At 41.6% G+C, this 15838-nt stretch overlaps 1 long non-coding RNA gene across 1 annotated transcript in view; it reads right to left on the reverse strand.

The window, feature by feature from the left end:
- Positions 1-15838, reverse strand: part of LOC109323750 — a 68246-nt gene that overhangs the window by 33451 nt on the left and 18957 nt on the right. The gene's annotated exons all lie outside the window — the stretch shown is intronic.

Raw genomic sequence — 15838 nt, forward strand, 5'->3', positions numbered from 1 at the left:
AATTAAATAATAGTTTTGCTTTCTTTTTCCTTATCTGCATTCTCGTTTTTTGAACCTTAGAGAAGTTGTTTTCAAAACTTTATAGAACCTTTTAAGTCTTGTGCTGCAGAACTACTACCCTTATCCTGAAGACTAATGCAGATCCAGCTGACCTACCCCAGCAAAGGTGTTGCACTGCCTCCCAGCCCATTCTATCATCCCCAGGAAGCATTCTCTCAGGGCTTTGTAGCTCATAGTCCCCTCCTCCATCAGTTATGTGCTGCTGTATCCAATCAATGCCTGTATCACAGCTTACCTCACAGGTAGGCAGACAGTACTGTTTCTTTGGTGATCTGTGCTGGGAGCGGGGGATGAGCCAGGATAAGGCTGGGGGGTGGGTATGGTAAGGGGTGTCAGATGTGGGGATAAGTAGGGGAACTCTGGGATGGGGGTGGTATGGTGGAAAACTATTGCTACAGTCAAGCAAGGTTGCCAATCCAAGATTTTTTTCCCCCTGATGATGTACAAACTTTTTACTAACAATCAAACTTTTTTACTATGGTTGGTGTTAAACCCTCAGTTTGAATTTTGGTCCTTGGCCAGGGTTTGGCAGAAGAGTTACATTTACATTATGTAAAACTTATGTCAGTAAAAACATTTGTCACTAAAAAAAAGTTTGTCAGTAAAAGGTTTGCATATTGCTAGTGAAAATATACAGTTGTGGGCTGGCAAAACTGTGCAGTCTCCTTTTGCTCTCAAAATCCCATTTCCCCTCAGTTTCCTCTTTCATCCCTCTTCACTCTCCTTGATCTCCTCCTACATCATAGTCTGGTCTCCTGTCACCTCTGCAACCCATTACTTCTAGTCAATCCCAACCCCTAACCCCTCCACAGTCTCTTGCCAGCTCCTTGAACTGCTCATTTTCTCAGACCCTTATCTCTTACCTTCCTTCTATGTTTTCTCATCCCAGCAAATTCTCACTCACCCTAGTCTTTTCTTATCCAACATATAACCCAGCACTCTGCTGAAGTCTGCCCTTGCATCTCTTCAGGCCTTCTTCTGGATTCCACAAACCCCTTCTCATAAGTGTTTTCTCTATACTCTATACTCTAAACTATAGAGTATAACCAGAAACCAGTGGTGCCAACTACTAGGCTGGCAAAGGCAGTATTGGCAACTCTCATGATTTTGTGAGTCACATACATGTGATGTATGTTTTACTTAAAGCTGAGAGGGTAATTAGTCACGTTAGTCTGAAATCAGGCAAAAGGCAGGGTAGATATACACCTTGTAGACTAACTAAAATATAGACAGAGTGTAAGCTTTTTTGAACTTGAGCTCACTTCATCAGATGATGTGAAATGACTAACATAGAGCAGAATATCTTATTTATAAGATATAGTCTATAAAGTGCATATTTACCCTGCCTTCTTTCTTAAAGCTGCAATTCCTGCAGACAAATAATTACATAACTTTTCTTTTATTTTTTGTTTAATGCAAGTGTCGATCCTTCATGAATGCAGAGAAATGATTGAATGTGTGAGCACAATTCACACTGGAGGCTCAAGAAGCGGTAGAGATGTAAAAAATATTCCAACATTTATTACTGGTTTGTGAAGCTCATGTTCTCAATACATAAGTTTTGTGGCAGACTCATGATTTTTTAATGTTCAGGTTGGCAACACTGCAGTTCTCACAACATCTCACAAAAGCAGCTTAGTAAAAATCTTCAGGAATCAACACTGCTATAAGAAGATCTGAGGCTGCAGTATTCCCCCAGTACTCTGCTTCTGTTGAAGTACAGACAGCTTGCTGGCACATTCTACCATTTGACGCTATTTGGGCTTCTTACTTAGGGAGATTTAGATCTGTTAATTTGACAATAACTATAATTTGTGGCTAGAGCAGCTTATTGTAAAATAGAGTCAGTTGCACAAGATAATTTTTTTAGGACTTTCTTCTCCCCATGTGAAACCACGAAGTCCATGAAACCAATAAAAACCTTCCAAACATGGTGACTTTCCCAGTAAAGTTATTTAATCAATGAAGGTTTACCGGCACAAGAAAATGGTATTTGGTATAACAATATTGTATATAATTATAATTGATAACATTTATATACATCAGTTTTACTAGTGTACTTAAACCAATATAATTATGACAGGATAAACCCCTGTGTGAATACTCTTATATTAGCAAAAGCATGGCCTTTTCTGGCTCAGCTCATACCTCTCCCTAAATGACACACTATACTGAAAAAGTCTGTTGTCATTCAAAATACAGCAGTTGCTTATGCAAATAAACAATGGATGGAGCTCAATGAGGGAACGGTTTTACTAAAGGAGGCAAAAAGCTCTGAAGCCTTTGTTCTGGTCAGAACATAGTGAAGAGATTAAGCCGAACAATTTATACCCATGGGAAACTAAAACGTGAGCATATAAACAACCTGTTTTTAATATGTAAACACATTTTTGTTAAGCTTGGGTTTTATGAAAGTTTGTTGTTATATTATTATTAAAAAGGAGGCAAATTTAAATGAATAATATCCCCTTAACTATTAAGTGCAAAAGGTGGTATTTAAATGGCTAACCTACACATCAAATGGATGCCTAACTGCCATCATTGTGACTTTAATTAATTGTGGGTGCAGACTGGGGGGCTGGTTTTCAAACTCAAGCTGTTAACATTCCTGTCTTCATTAGGGCAATTTGTCTTGCCAGAACAGTTGATACACTTCTACAATGGAAAAAAAAATCAAAGAGAAACGAATACTCACTGACAAACTGACATCTGTCAAATTTAATTTCCAGTAATAAGGACCTCCCTCCCATTGGGAATATTTTTAGTCCTATTATTCCTCTGTTGAGACTTCTCAATTATTTTTCTTTTACTTCCTTAACATTTCACAGATGGTATTTGGTTAACACTGAGTACATTTAAAAATATAACTTTTTTTTACTGTACAAATATATCACTTAGAAAGAAAAAAACCTCAAGTACTTAGAATCTTAGGCCCCTGGCACATTCATTTACTGACACAACGGGAAGTGTTCCCCAATCCCAACAGTTGTGCCTTCTGCCACATGCGGATGGCAGGAAGCACAATTTTGGTATTGAGAATCAGATCCCAGTCACACCATTACTCTCTGACAGTGCAGGGGGAACCTGGGAACATGAACTTGGGTTCCTCCTGCACTGGCAAGTTGAAAGCTGGGTGCCCATAGCTCAGTGTGAGCTTGTACAGTCCTGGGGCTGAGACTGATAATCACCTGGTTGTCAGCTCAACTCCAGGACTGCACCGGGGCTGGTCCCAGAGCCCCATGTGCTGAGGATGGCAGAAAACTGTTGTGTGTAGCTAGGCTGCACGTGTGTTTTTTTAATGTCTCAGAGATTATGTAACCTCTTCCTGATTCCAGGGTCTCCATTGCTGGGATGTGTCAAGTGCCTTGCTCCACAGATCCTGGGATCAGTCTGCATGGCAGGGATCCTGCCACATGTCCAATTTAAGGCATGATGGAAACCAGCCACAAAAATATTAAATGTAAATTTTGTGGAACATTTTTGTGGCTGGTTTCCTGTTTTGTCATGCCATTAATTGCCTGAATGTGGATTACTATTGAAATACAATGAATATGTTCAATGCCTCTTATGTGTAACATTGACCAGGGGCTGCAGACATATAGGGATAGAAAGATCATGCACTCCAACCCGTTGCACAGAGGAAGTTGTAAATTAAAATTCTGAAAAATGTTGTCACAAAAGAGATTGCTACAGTATCCCATTTGAGATACACTTCCTGCTTTTCAGTAAACCATTGATAACTATTCTTTAGGAAAATCTGTGGGACAGAGAGTTCTGTTTTTCTGCCATGCACCTGTTTCCCCTTTGCATATGCCATTGCTGGAAATGAAACGGGGCACATCTACATGAGACGCTTTACTCAAGATTAGAGCAAATTATTGTGCAGTAAGCATCACCATCTACACATGCAGATGCTTACTACACAATAATTTGCTCTAATCACATGTAAATTTGCTACCTGCAAATGCAAGTAGCAGATATACTCTTGATTACTTACTGCACAGTGGTGCACATGTAGACGCCTGATCTGAAGCAAATTCCCAGTCAGCCGGGCAGCAGGGGATGATAGATTGCCCCCTGGCCCTGTGAGCTGCCTGCTACCAGGGTGGGCTTTGCCATGGGAGCCAGGGTGGGCACTATGACCCCCTACCCTGGCAGCAGGGAGCTCCCAGCCCCTGCTTCACAATCTTGAGTTCCTGCAATCTCAGGCTCCTGCAGCCTTGGGCTCCAGTCCTGTAACCACAAGGATAAGGATCTCCCAGCCCCATGATTGTGATCATGGAGTGGGGGCTGGGAGCTCCCTGTTGCCAAGGCAGGTTGCCATTGTCCCCATCTGGGCTTGAGTGGTGGAGCTGGCCCCAGCAACAGGCAGCTTCTGGGGCCAGGGAGCAACATCTCAACCCCCACCAGGAGACTGCTGTCCCAGCTCCCCCTTGCTGGGGGAGCTTGGTGGCAGCAGTCTGCTGCTAGGAGCAGCAAATCTGCTCTCATGTGCCTGAATGTGTAGATGCATGCCCAGGAGAGTTTACTCTAGAGTACTTTATTCTAGACCAAACTGCTTCCAAATTATTTGCATGTGTAGACATGTCCCTGGTGTCACTTCCTCTGGAACTGTACTTAAGACCTGAATTTCTGGCATACTGAAGAGCAGAGCACCTTAGGGTGCTCCAAAAATGTTCTTAGAGTCGTATTTCCAGGGCTGACACATCAGGGCAAGGAATGGGTGGATGGGCAGCAAGACTGAGCTCTCTATTGCTGCAGTGTAAATATACTCTTTGAAAACAGGTTTTCAGTCAGTTGTGTGCCTATACTTCCTTAATTTGCTTATAAGCACATTATATGGACAGCATCAAAAATCTCACTGAAGTCAAGATATAGCTCATCTGCTACATCTCCTTTATCTTCTAAGCTAGTTACCCAGTGAAATAAAGAAGGTGGGTTAGACTGATACAATCTGGTCCTGACAAACACACATCCATTTGTCCTTGCTTCTTCTTCCCTTCTGACCCATTTCCCCATCTTTGCCTCCTTTTTCAAGATAGAAAATATGTTTGTCCTTCTCCAGTCTTTAGCTTGTCTGACTTGGTCTCACTTTTCTACCCCCTTGTCTTCCTTTCATGTCTTGTTGTGGAAAGGGCAGAAATACCTGGCTGGTTAGGGAGAAATTTCCATAAGTGCCTCAAGATGATGTGTGACGTCATCTTCCATGCTACATTAACCTGATTCTGTTGTTTCAAGTGGAAACAAAGTTAATTAGAACTTGCCAAAATAAAATAACATGACATCATTATGACAAGAAATAAGCCCAGACAAAAAATTTCTAAATTTGATCAATTCCAGATCTTAAGTTTGAATCTGAGTATAAATCACAAACTATGCTCTCTGCGTTAATTTTTATCGTAACTTATGATATAGTTCATATGCCTCACCACATGAATTGTGTGGGTTTTTAAACCAACTTGCATGTATTTTATTTTAAATTTTCATGAAGAATTTTGCAGTCACAGCAGTATTCTCTAAAACATTGTGACAGATGGATGGATCTTGTGGAACAGTCTTTGATTGCTCTCTCTGTTCTTGCTGTAAGTGTCAAATGTAAACAATAGAAGGCATTTTTTGATGTGTTTTCTCTGAGTAGATGAAGATGGTGAGTTGAATAAGTGTAAAAAAAGTCACAAGAGACTTTTAGAAATATTTATCCCAGGTTGCCAGATTTTATTTAGTCTGCTTCATTTATGAAAATCCAAATACTCTATTAATTGTTCATTATGATTTTCCTGCAGAACCCCCAATTTATGTAGTTACTACTCCAAAAACATAATATACTTCGAACTAATGACAGCCAGACCTCAAATAAACTTTTCATACCTTAGGAGACTTCTCTGTATTTCCTACACTTTTCAGCGCTATTCAAAGTTTAGCAGGAAAAGGCTGCTTAAAATTAGTGTGCAAGATAAGAAAACTTACAGTAAACTTCAAAAGCAGAGGCAAGGGAATTGTATAATAGGTCCTATTTTTTTCTGACACATGGCAAGTTCTGGATAAAGTCCAGATTTTTTTTCTCATTTAGTCCAGTTTGAACCTCCATTCAGCTGACTAAGTAAAAATAACAAACTTGATACTGATGTTCTTTGTTGTTAGCAGATATCTTTGGGGCTACTCATGTAGGACTTTCCGCAAATTATTTAAGAGGAACCTTACATAACATTTAAGAGGAACCTAACAAAACATAATTATTTAAGAGGAACCTAACAAAACACAGAACAAACAGCTCTGCAGAACCACTGTTAATGATATAATGTCATACATTTAGTAATACTGTGGGTGCAGATGCTTAACTACTGTGTATCTGCAAACTATAGCACTTTCGTTTGATTAGAGGCACACAATTCCAGTCACAAAATTGGAGGTTGGGTTGAAGCCAGGCTAAAAATCAGTTCCAAGATATTCAACCATGTACAATAGCTGGCTGACTTTTGAATAGTGAAGATTTTGGTTTAGCTAGATTTGGACAGGAGTATCATGACCTTCTTAAGGGACATAAAGGGTTGCAACAAGTCATTATTGCCTGCGGGCCTAAATTCACTCTTGGTCTCACTGCTGAAGCAACAAAGTTTTCTTGAATTCACTCCACTAAAAAGAAAAATGGAGCCTGGCCTTATGGCCCAAATGGTCACAGAGAATTCAGAATGACCAAATCTTCTCTGTGTTGGAGAGTCTCTGATATTTTGAGAATGAAAATGTACCTTCAGCAATTCCACTGCTAAGCTCAGCAGGAAATGAGGCTGTTGAATGTGGATATTAAATCTAATGATTTTAACTGTAGCATGACTTAACACTTGTTTATGAATATCACCTATTCACTTTCAACCTGACCTGATGTTACCCCACTTTTCTTTGGTCTTAGTTGATATATATTGGCTTTCCCCAGCTGTAAGGGGGAAGCATTCAAGCTAAAATAAATTAGCAACACAACCAAATAAAACTCTTTTTCTGACTAGCTCTTGGTTTTAGACAGCAACCAAACTAAGAGTACTGTGCATTTCCCCTTTGGCTCCCAGAGAGAGAGATGTAATGTATACTAAAACAGGCATAAAATATCCCCAAAAACTCAAGTGTGAATACTATCTGGTTTCCAAATATGCAAAGCCTGATTTTCAAAACAGAAAATGTTCTGGACCAAGTGGAAAAATGCATGTAGGATTTTCCTGTTCCATTTATACTCTATATTTTTTTTCTGGTAAATGAAAAGTTTTGCAAATATCTTTATACAAAAATAGATAAAAATATATACTGAAAAGGCTTAGAAAAAATCATGAAAAACTACTTTCATCTATCTTTCCTACTGTTCCTCTTCTTGCAGGCCAAAACTCATCACTCAAAATTATCAGTGGGTTGATGATGCACATTAGTAGGAAGATGGCAAGGGGAGCACCGTGCATGTTCCTGCTACCCAGGGGCCCAAGATAGTGCGGCCAGCTCCTGAAAACAAGAATTCACTTAATAAACCTCAAGATGTTGCTAGATGCTGCTAGCTTTTCTCAAAAGATCACTAGATAGTCTACTGAGAGTTAAAGATAGTAAATTGATGCAGAGTCATTAATGCACACGGGTTATTTGTCGGAACCCCCAGACTCACAAGGAACCCCCAAAACTAGCTAGATCTAAGATGATCACCAAACTGGTGACACTAATAAGGGAACAATGCTCCTCATCCTCCCAGAGCCACTGACCATTAACTCTTCAAAGGCAAACCGGGTGCTGCTTCCCTGCTTGCTACATTCCTGTCCGCAGTGCCCTGGAAGCAACTGGTAGCAACTGGTACTGCAGTCTGCAGGAGACAGCCCAATCTACAGACCAGTGTCTTTCCAACAGTGAATGGCAACCCTAAAGTGGGCCAAAAATGGCATTTCAGGAGAAAAGGCTACAAAACATTGAAACTATAATTATAATGGACAACATTGTTTTTTCTCTGTTTTCTTCAAAGCCCACCCTACTTTCATGGACACACATCCTCTGGCAACCTCGTGAAATACACACACAAATCAAATATAAAGGTTTATACATTTTTAAATTTACCTTTGTAATAGTTCTAAAGGGGACAATAACTTTGGCATTTGATTTATGGGTTCAGCCATGTGAAATGGTTGAGAAACACTGGCCTACTCTATAGATGATATATAGAACTTTTCATCCATGAAAGAAAACCCAGAAAGTACTTTCTTCTCCTTCTTTTTCTAACACTGGAAATGAGAATTTTAGAAATTGTCTATCCTGTTCATTTTCGGAAAGATTTGTGGATAACTGAACATCTGGTAGGTTCATGGTTTTCTGGAGACTGAAGTAATGCAGCCTGATTATTTGACATTATGTATTCAGTCTGCTTAAAACTCTTTGTTTGATTTTTATCATTGTTCTGGTTTGATTGACTGATACTTGCTTAGCCCAAATGCTTAGTAAACAGTTGGAAAAAAAAGCACTTGCTTTAAGATTCAAACTTCCCACTTTCTTAATTAGAAGTCTGAGACAGCTCTCAAAAAATCCCTGTATTTTAGAATAGCTGACAAACAAGGAAGATTCTATATCCCCCATATTGGTAGTATAGAAAACAGGGCTTGCAATTGTTTTAAAATATTCAGTGTTTTCTTTTTTTAACACAGAATAAGAAGGGGGAAAATCACAATTTCAATAGTTATTTTCTTTTTAGGTCATGTTAATTTATCTAATATTGGAGTATGCGGTAAACTTGATATCAGTTTGACCAGCTGCCTTTTTATCATGAATGATTTCGAGATGAATGTCTCAATGTATACAATGTAAGAAAACACACTCCCTCTTGGTTTTAAACTATACCGCGACCACAGGTGTAAAAACCAAGTGAATAGAACAGATATTCCTGCTTCTCAGTTCTGAGAGAGTAAATCTCTGAATAGCAGAGCAAGCCCATTTCAGGCATTATGCAGTACTTCACACCACTGGGTTTTCTTTCCCTGCCAGCACACTGTAATTAAAGAAGAGAGACATCAACATGAAATCAGATATGAAATGCTGTCCAGTTGAAAAGGTTATTGCAGCAAATGAGCAATTAGTGCACCCTGCTGCAATGACTGCTTCAGCTTCGGAAAAGGCTCAGGCAAAATACAATGGCTGAATAAACTAGCTTTGTAATCGGTTTCTCATAAATTCAGCAGTCAGTACTATCCTACGAATTGGCAGGGTATATACTTCAAGGACTGAGGCCTAACCTATGCTAAAAAAGGTCTGCCTATATAGCTACACTGGCATTGATACCCTGAAAATCCTTCTAGCGCAGATGTGACATATTCTGATCAAAGAACACTTTTGTCCATTTAGGTTATGCCGGTCCCCTGCTTTAATGCTGCTGTAGATGCATTTACACTCAGGCTCCTGGCAGTGTAGAAATGTCACAAAAATCATACCTCTTAATCAACATTACTGACCTGGCAAAAGTTTAGTGAAGACTTGAATTTAAATGATAAAAAAATAAAATCAAAAGCCATGGAACTGTACACATATTTAGTCTGTACTCTGCAGGCCATCACTGAGGTGGTCCAGATTTAGAGTTATTCAGGGGCAGATCCACTGGGGGTTCAGTGGTGCAGGTGCACTCCCCTTTCAGTTAGCCACAGCATTGGAGCAGCAGCTGGGGACTTTTTTTTTAAGTCCTGGAGGCAAATAAGAATAGCAATCCCCCTCTCCCTTCCCCTCTGGGCTCAGAGGCACACCCCCTCCCCTTCCTCACTCATCGTTGCCACTGTCTCCAGCTGTCCTGTGGGCGAGGATAGGGATAGGAAGAGCTGCAGAGCCACTCCATATGGAACCAAGCTCAGCCAGGGACAGCAACAGCAGTGGACAAGTACTTCCTCCCTGCCTAGTCCCCTTGGTGTTCTCTCCCTGCCTGGGGGCAAGCTCAAGGGAAGGGAAACTTTGGTCTCTAGCCAAGGTTGACTCCATGTGCATCCTGGCTGCAGTGGGGCAGGAGTGGTTCTGGACACCTCTACCCTGCCTGTTGTCACCTGGGGACAGTGCCAGCAACAGCAGTATGAAGGGAGGGAATGTGCTGCTGAGCATGGAAGGGAAAGAAAAGGGAAGGAATGATTTTTACCTGCTTGAGGGACTAAAAAGAGTTCCTCACTGCTGCCCCTGTTAGTGATCTGCCCACTGTGGTGGGAGATGTGCAGAAGTAGAGTGCAATCACCCCTCCAGCAAAGGTCAGTGCTCCTGGATCCCCTTTCCAAAATCCCAGATCTGCTCATGGAGTTGTTATATAGTATATAGAACTGTCATAAATCTACAGTAACTTGACTGGCTTCTATACAGCTTCCATCCAGATTTTCACCACAGACCTAAGATTATGTACAGCTTGCAATTATGCCAAAGTAGGTCTGGCTTGACATTTCCATTGTGAACTTTAGCTATATTAAAATACTTCAGCCTGAGCTCTGTGTGTGCGTGCGTGCGTGCGTGTGTATGTGTGTGAGCTGGGTTTGCATTTTTTTGTTTCTACAAAAAAAATTTAGGTTAAACCATTAGCAGTAGAGTGCTTGTCCAGTTTTTAGTGGCTTTTAAAATAACTTCCTCAGAAATGCAGGCTACTTCAAAAAAGGAATTCCTTTTGAAGTAGTTCTAAAAGATGATTTATCACTTCTATTGTTTCAAATAAACATTGTAAAATGATGAATTATTTAACTTTTAAGAATTAAATCCTCAGCACTAAAAGCTTCTTTGCTAATTTTTGTGAATGTATGAGATTATAGGCTCATAGGTCCTATTCAAGTGGTAGGAATGAAAGTACTGTCACAAGGCTTGCTCTGATTAATGGCATGTGCCAGTCAAAGTTCTGTGATGATGTTACGGCCAGCTGGACTATCTTGAACTCTTAACATCATCAGACATTCTGGTGCTACAGAAATGCCATTCGAACAATTTCACTAACAATGCTACAAGTTCAAATGAATGTACAACTGACAGGGCACAACTGAGGGTCCTCCACTGGTATAAATCAGAATATGCAAAATGCAAAAAGTAGAGATGATGGAAATGTTTTTGTAACAAAAATACTTTTGCAATTGCTTGTGAGTAAATGTTGTAATTGTTAACACGTGTAAAGTTCATGAGAAATGTGCATACTGTATAAAATCAAAATATGCATTTTGGACTGAACTTGTTCTTTTTCTTTTCAGAAATGACCCAAATGTTGGCTATGGCACTGTCTTCCCTTTATTTCCCCTTTTTTCTTTGCTGACACCATGTGAAATAGAATAAATGATGTCTACAGCCTTTCTTTTCTTTTTTTCCTTTCATTTCCTGTTTTAGCACCCTGTAACTTTTCAAGACCTCTCAATATTAGAAGCACTGCACTGGCAAAATGAAGCATAATACACCTCAAACTGCTGATCTCTAACCCCTCAGTGCTGGAGAAGCTGTAAAAAATTACAGAATGAAATGAAAAAAATCTGAAAATGTTTACATCCTTTTTTCTTGAAAAACTTTAAAAAAATCTCTGAAAAAAGTTCAAACAAGGAAATAGAAACAATGTTGAAATTGCAACTGTTTTGAGACATTGTTACTCTATTTTCTATCAGTTCTAATAAAAATGAGTATAAAAGCAGCCTATATAAACTTAAGATTATCAGACCAAATGATTTGTGGAAGTTTGTGCTTGATTTCAGTACTTAAGCAGTTGAAAGACAGCTATTAAGCAATGTTAAAGGACTGATTTATCCACAGTGATCCATCTACTAGTGAATGCAGTTGTTCATCAACCACTATGGCAGGCATATGAAACTGGAGAAAATTGGTTTTGAATGCAGGGTAGCCAGTTTGGATCAGGATGCATAATAAGCAGACTCAGGGGAGAAACACACAGAGAGAAATCTATTTCTGGACACAACAGCACAAGGCTGTTACGCTGATGAAGGAGGTCAGAGATAGGACTTTGTTCCTAAACAATGCAAGAATTGCCTTTAGTATTCTGTAACTAAGCTAAGGAGAGTCAGACTCTCAGGGCTTCTGCAAAGTATTCCAGCCATTTATGGTATGTAAACTGTATCTTTTATTTTAGCGTAATTTACAATTTTTAATTAGACTTGCTTTTAAGAGAACAACTACTACTGTTGTGTGGATATTTCACAAAGTCTAACCTCAAAACAGAGAAGCCTTTCAACACCTTTGAAGAGGTAGACAAGGCAAAAGGTGGAATTTACTGTTCAATGGGCACATCTATGTATTTATTAATGCACAGCAGTGACTGCCAATTTAGTTTAGTACTTGCTTAATGAAGTACTAAGTAAATGCACGGTAACAGTTACTATGCTGTAGCATCAGCGCACTTTTTATTGTGACACTTACTGTGCAGTAACCTAATAGCACTATGCAGTAAAGTATTAGCACAGTTTTTGATCAGCATGCTACTGTGCAGTGTTATTAGGCTACTGTGCAGCAAGCATCTCATGTAGATGTGCCCAGTCTTAGTCAAATGAGCATTGACAGTGACAAATTTAAGTTGAAAAGGTTTCAATGAACTGTGCTGGACTTTGAAAGGGAGATGCCTAAATACTGAGTGGCCCTTAATAAAAGGGACTGCTTGTGACAGTTTCATTGAGCTTAGAAGTTTTATCAACCTACCCGCTATTTTTGTTTTTTGGGCCACAATGAGTTCTGAAATAAATTATGGTTGCTAATATTCTTTCCCAGAACCAGAAACTAATTTTTGTAGCAAGGCTGGGCTTATTTTGCTTGAACATTTTGTTGTCACGCATCAGTTTGACAGCATTGCATTAGTATCACTCTATCAACAGAAACTAAGTTTAAAAGCTTGTAATTACTGTTTAATGTTTAATATTTACATAGTGCTTTACAAATCTCAAAGCACTCTAGAGGAAAAAAATTACACAAAGCAACAGTACATTGAGGGTGGGGAGAAAATGAAAGAATAATGCCAAGTCAGAAGGAATATGAAAAAAAGTGAAAGAGACATTTCAGAAAGATTTAAGCTGGCAGCAAAATCCACATACTAGAATGCACGGTTAATATAGCAGCTCATTAATCTGTAATGAATTTTGCAATAACTGAATGAGAAAGATGCTTGAAAGCTAAATTTCACCCTCTTCACTAAGCAAGCAGAGACAGCTGGCTCTTGAAAAGGGAAAAGGCAGGGTAAGTATTCATCTTAACCAAATCAGAGATGCATAAGCTTGCATAAGCAGCAGCTTACTCCATCAGATACTATAAAGGGACTGCAGAAAGCAGAGTTTTTAAATAGAAAGTGTTGACTTCACATGCACCAGATCAATACTTGGGATTGCCAGTATTGCACTGTTAGATAGGAGGGCATGATACAAAATTATATACACACACACAAACTACATGAACAGCACTATGAGTTCACACACACGTACACATACACAAACAAGCATTTTTGTGGCTATGTGTTAACACTAGGGGGCATTGGGGTAACTTGGTGCTTGGAGTTACTTAAGGTCAAGTGGCCCTAGGGCTACTCGAGGTCACAGGGGCTTGAGGTTACTCAGGGTCAATATACCCCAGAGTTACTTGGGGGTCACTTAGGGTTGGGGTTACTTGGGGTAACTGTGGCCCCTGGGGTTAATTAAGGTTACTGGGCCTTGAGGTTACTTATGGTTAATTAGAGTTAATTGATCAAAGAAAAAAAGGAAAGCCAGCAGAGTGGAGGAGTGATACCAGGGAAAAGCCAGCACAGAGACTGGAGCTGGAGCTGGAGCAAAGAGACTATGGGGAAGCTGAGAAGTAAGTGGGGAGAGAAGCTGGGGCCAGGGATAGTCGGGCACTGGAGAGGAGCTGCAGGGGAAGCCAAGGGGGGCTGCAGGAGCCAGGAACCAGGTCGGGGAGTTAGGAGTTGGGTTGGGGAGTTTGTGGGGGTGCCATAAGAGACTGTGGGTGCCCAGAGCCATATTGGGATGCTTCAGGAGAGCTGCAGGTAGCCAGGAACTGGGTAGGGGCTGTGGGTGCTGGGAGTCAGGGGAGATGTGGGGAGCTGGGAGCTGGGTTGGGAAACAGCATGGGAGCCACGGATGCTGGGAGCCAGATCGGGGTGCTGTGAGACAGCGGTGGGGAGCTGGGAGCCAGATCAGGGGGAATAAGGAGAGGCTCCAGGTGTCAGAGCTGGACTGAGGCACAGGAAAAGAAGGTAGGAGCCACTGGAGGTGGTAGAGGCAAGCCAGGAGGTTCAGGGATGCTGTGGGAGGTACCAGGGAGGTCAGGGAGAAGGCAGAGGTGGTGAGGCACACTGGGGGAACGGAGAGAGGGAGATCAGGGAGAAGGCAAAGGCAGAGGGACACAAATGGACAGGGATTTGAAAGAAGGCAGAGGCAGAGAGAGACAGGGATTGGGGAGATGGCAAAGGTGGCGGGACACAAGTGGGAACAGAGGACGATCAGGGAGAAGGCAAAGGTGATGGGACATAAATGGAGAGAAATCAGGGAGAGAAGGCAGAGAGACAGGGATTGGGGAGAAGGCAGAGTTGGAGGACAGAGTGGGGGCTAGACCTGGGAAACCGAAAAGTGGGGCTGGGAGGTCAGTGGAGGGGGAGAGAAAGCTGGAGCCGGGGGAGACAGAAGTGGCAGAGAGGAAGGGAGGTCAGAGACATGAGGATTTAGTTGGGAGCCTGCAGGAAAACAGAGACCAACTCGGGGTCAGTTTTATTAGACAGGCAATGTACTATATAGCTCACAAAGTTATTGGTTCCTACACACCCACAAGCACTCACACATGCACGCACACAATGGTAGCAGGAGAGAAAAAGGCTTGGTGGAGAGATTAAAGTCAAGGTGTGTAGGGACAGAATCTAGGTCCTTTGCTTGGGGAAGAAAAGTGGGTGATAGCTACCTATCCTGAGCTGTGAGTTGATCTTCAATAGCTAATCAGGGTCTTCTCCAGCAAGGTGTTGTTCAGAGGTGGTCCCTGGCAGGGCCTCTGGGTGGATAGGTGGCATGGCACAGTGCTGGTCCAGATGGAGAGGGTGTCCCAAGTAGATCACACTCTACCACCACTTTATAGGTGTGGGCTACCTGTGTTTCCTATGGGAGGGACATGTCCAGGCAAAGACAGTCCTGCTCAGATACCTACGTGCAGATCCAGGTCTCTTCATTGTCTAGTAGGACACAATGGTGGGGTTTCTGGTTTCCATAGGGTCTTTGTCTTCTAAATGTTGGGTTTCTGTTCTGTTCCTGGGTGAGGTCCATGGCTCCAGGGTGAGTCAATGCAAGGCAGTGGTTCGGTCATTGAGCTGATCATTCAGTAGAGGCCTGCTACCATTATACCTCAATCACCCTCATTCAAAAGCAGTGATTAAAATATAAAGGGTAGGGAAGGGAAATAAAAAGGAGGGGTAAGTGCTAGGAGAAGCAAAGGAGGTAGGAGACACAAAAACAATGTACCATATTTACTCAATTCTAGGATGAGGGTTCTCCCTCCCCCATTTACATTTGGGGAAAGAGCTCTTGTTAGAATCAAGTATGGGGCAGGGGACAGGCAGCTGCTGTGGCTTGGGCTTTAGCCCAAGGTCATGGTCATAGCTATGGCTGCTGCCTGGGAGAGTGTGGGAAGGCTGGGGGAAAGGGGAAGCAGAAGCTGAGGAGAAGGGAGAGGCGGGAGCAGAGGCTGAGGGAAGGGGCAGGAGGAGGAGCTGAGGCAGAGCAGGAAGGGGGGCCCGGGGCTGCAGTGGGGGCAGAGGAACAGGCACAAGCAGGGGCAAGCTGCTTGACCTCTCCATACCACC

The sequence above is a fragment of the Crocodylus porosus genome, unplaced genomic scaffold (assembly GCF_001723895.1).
Source record: "Crocodylus porosus isolate Cpor-Errol unplaced genomic scaffold, CroPor_comp1, whole genome shotgun sequence".
In the NCBI taxonomy this organism is placed as follows: domain Eukaryota; kingdom Metazoa; phylum Chordata; order Crocodylia; family Crocodylidae; genus Crocodylus; species Crocodylus porosus.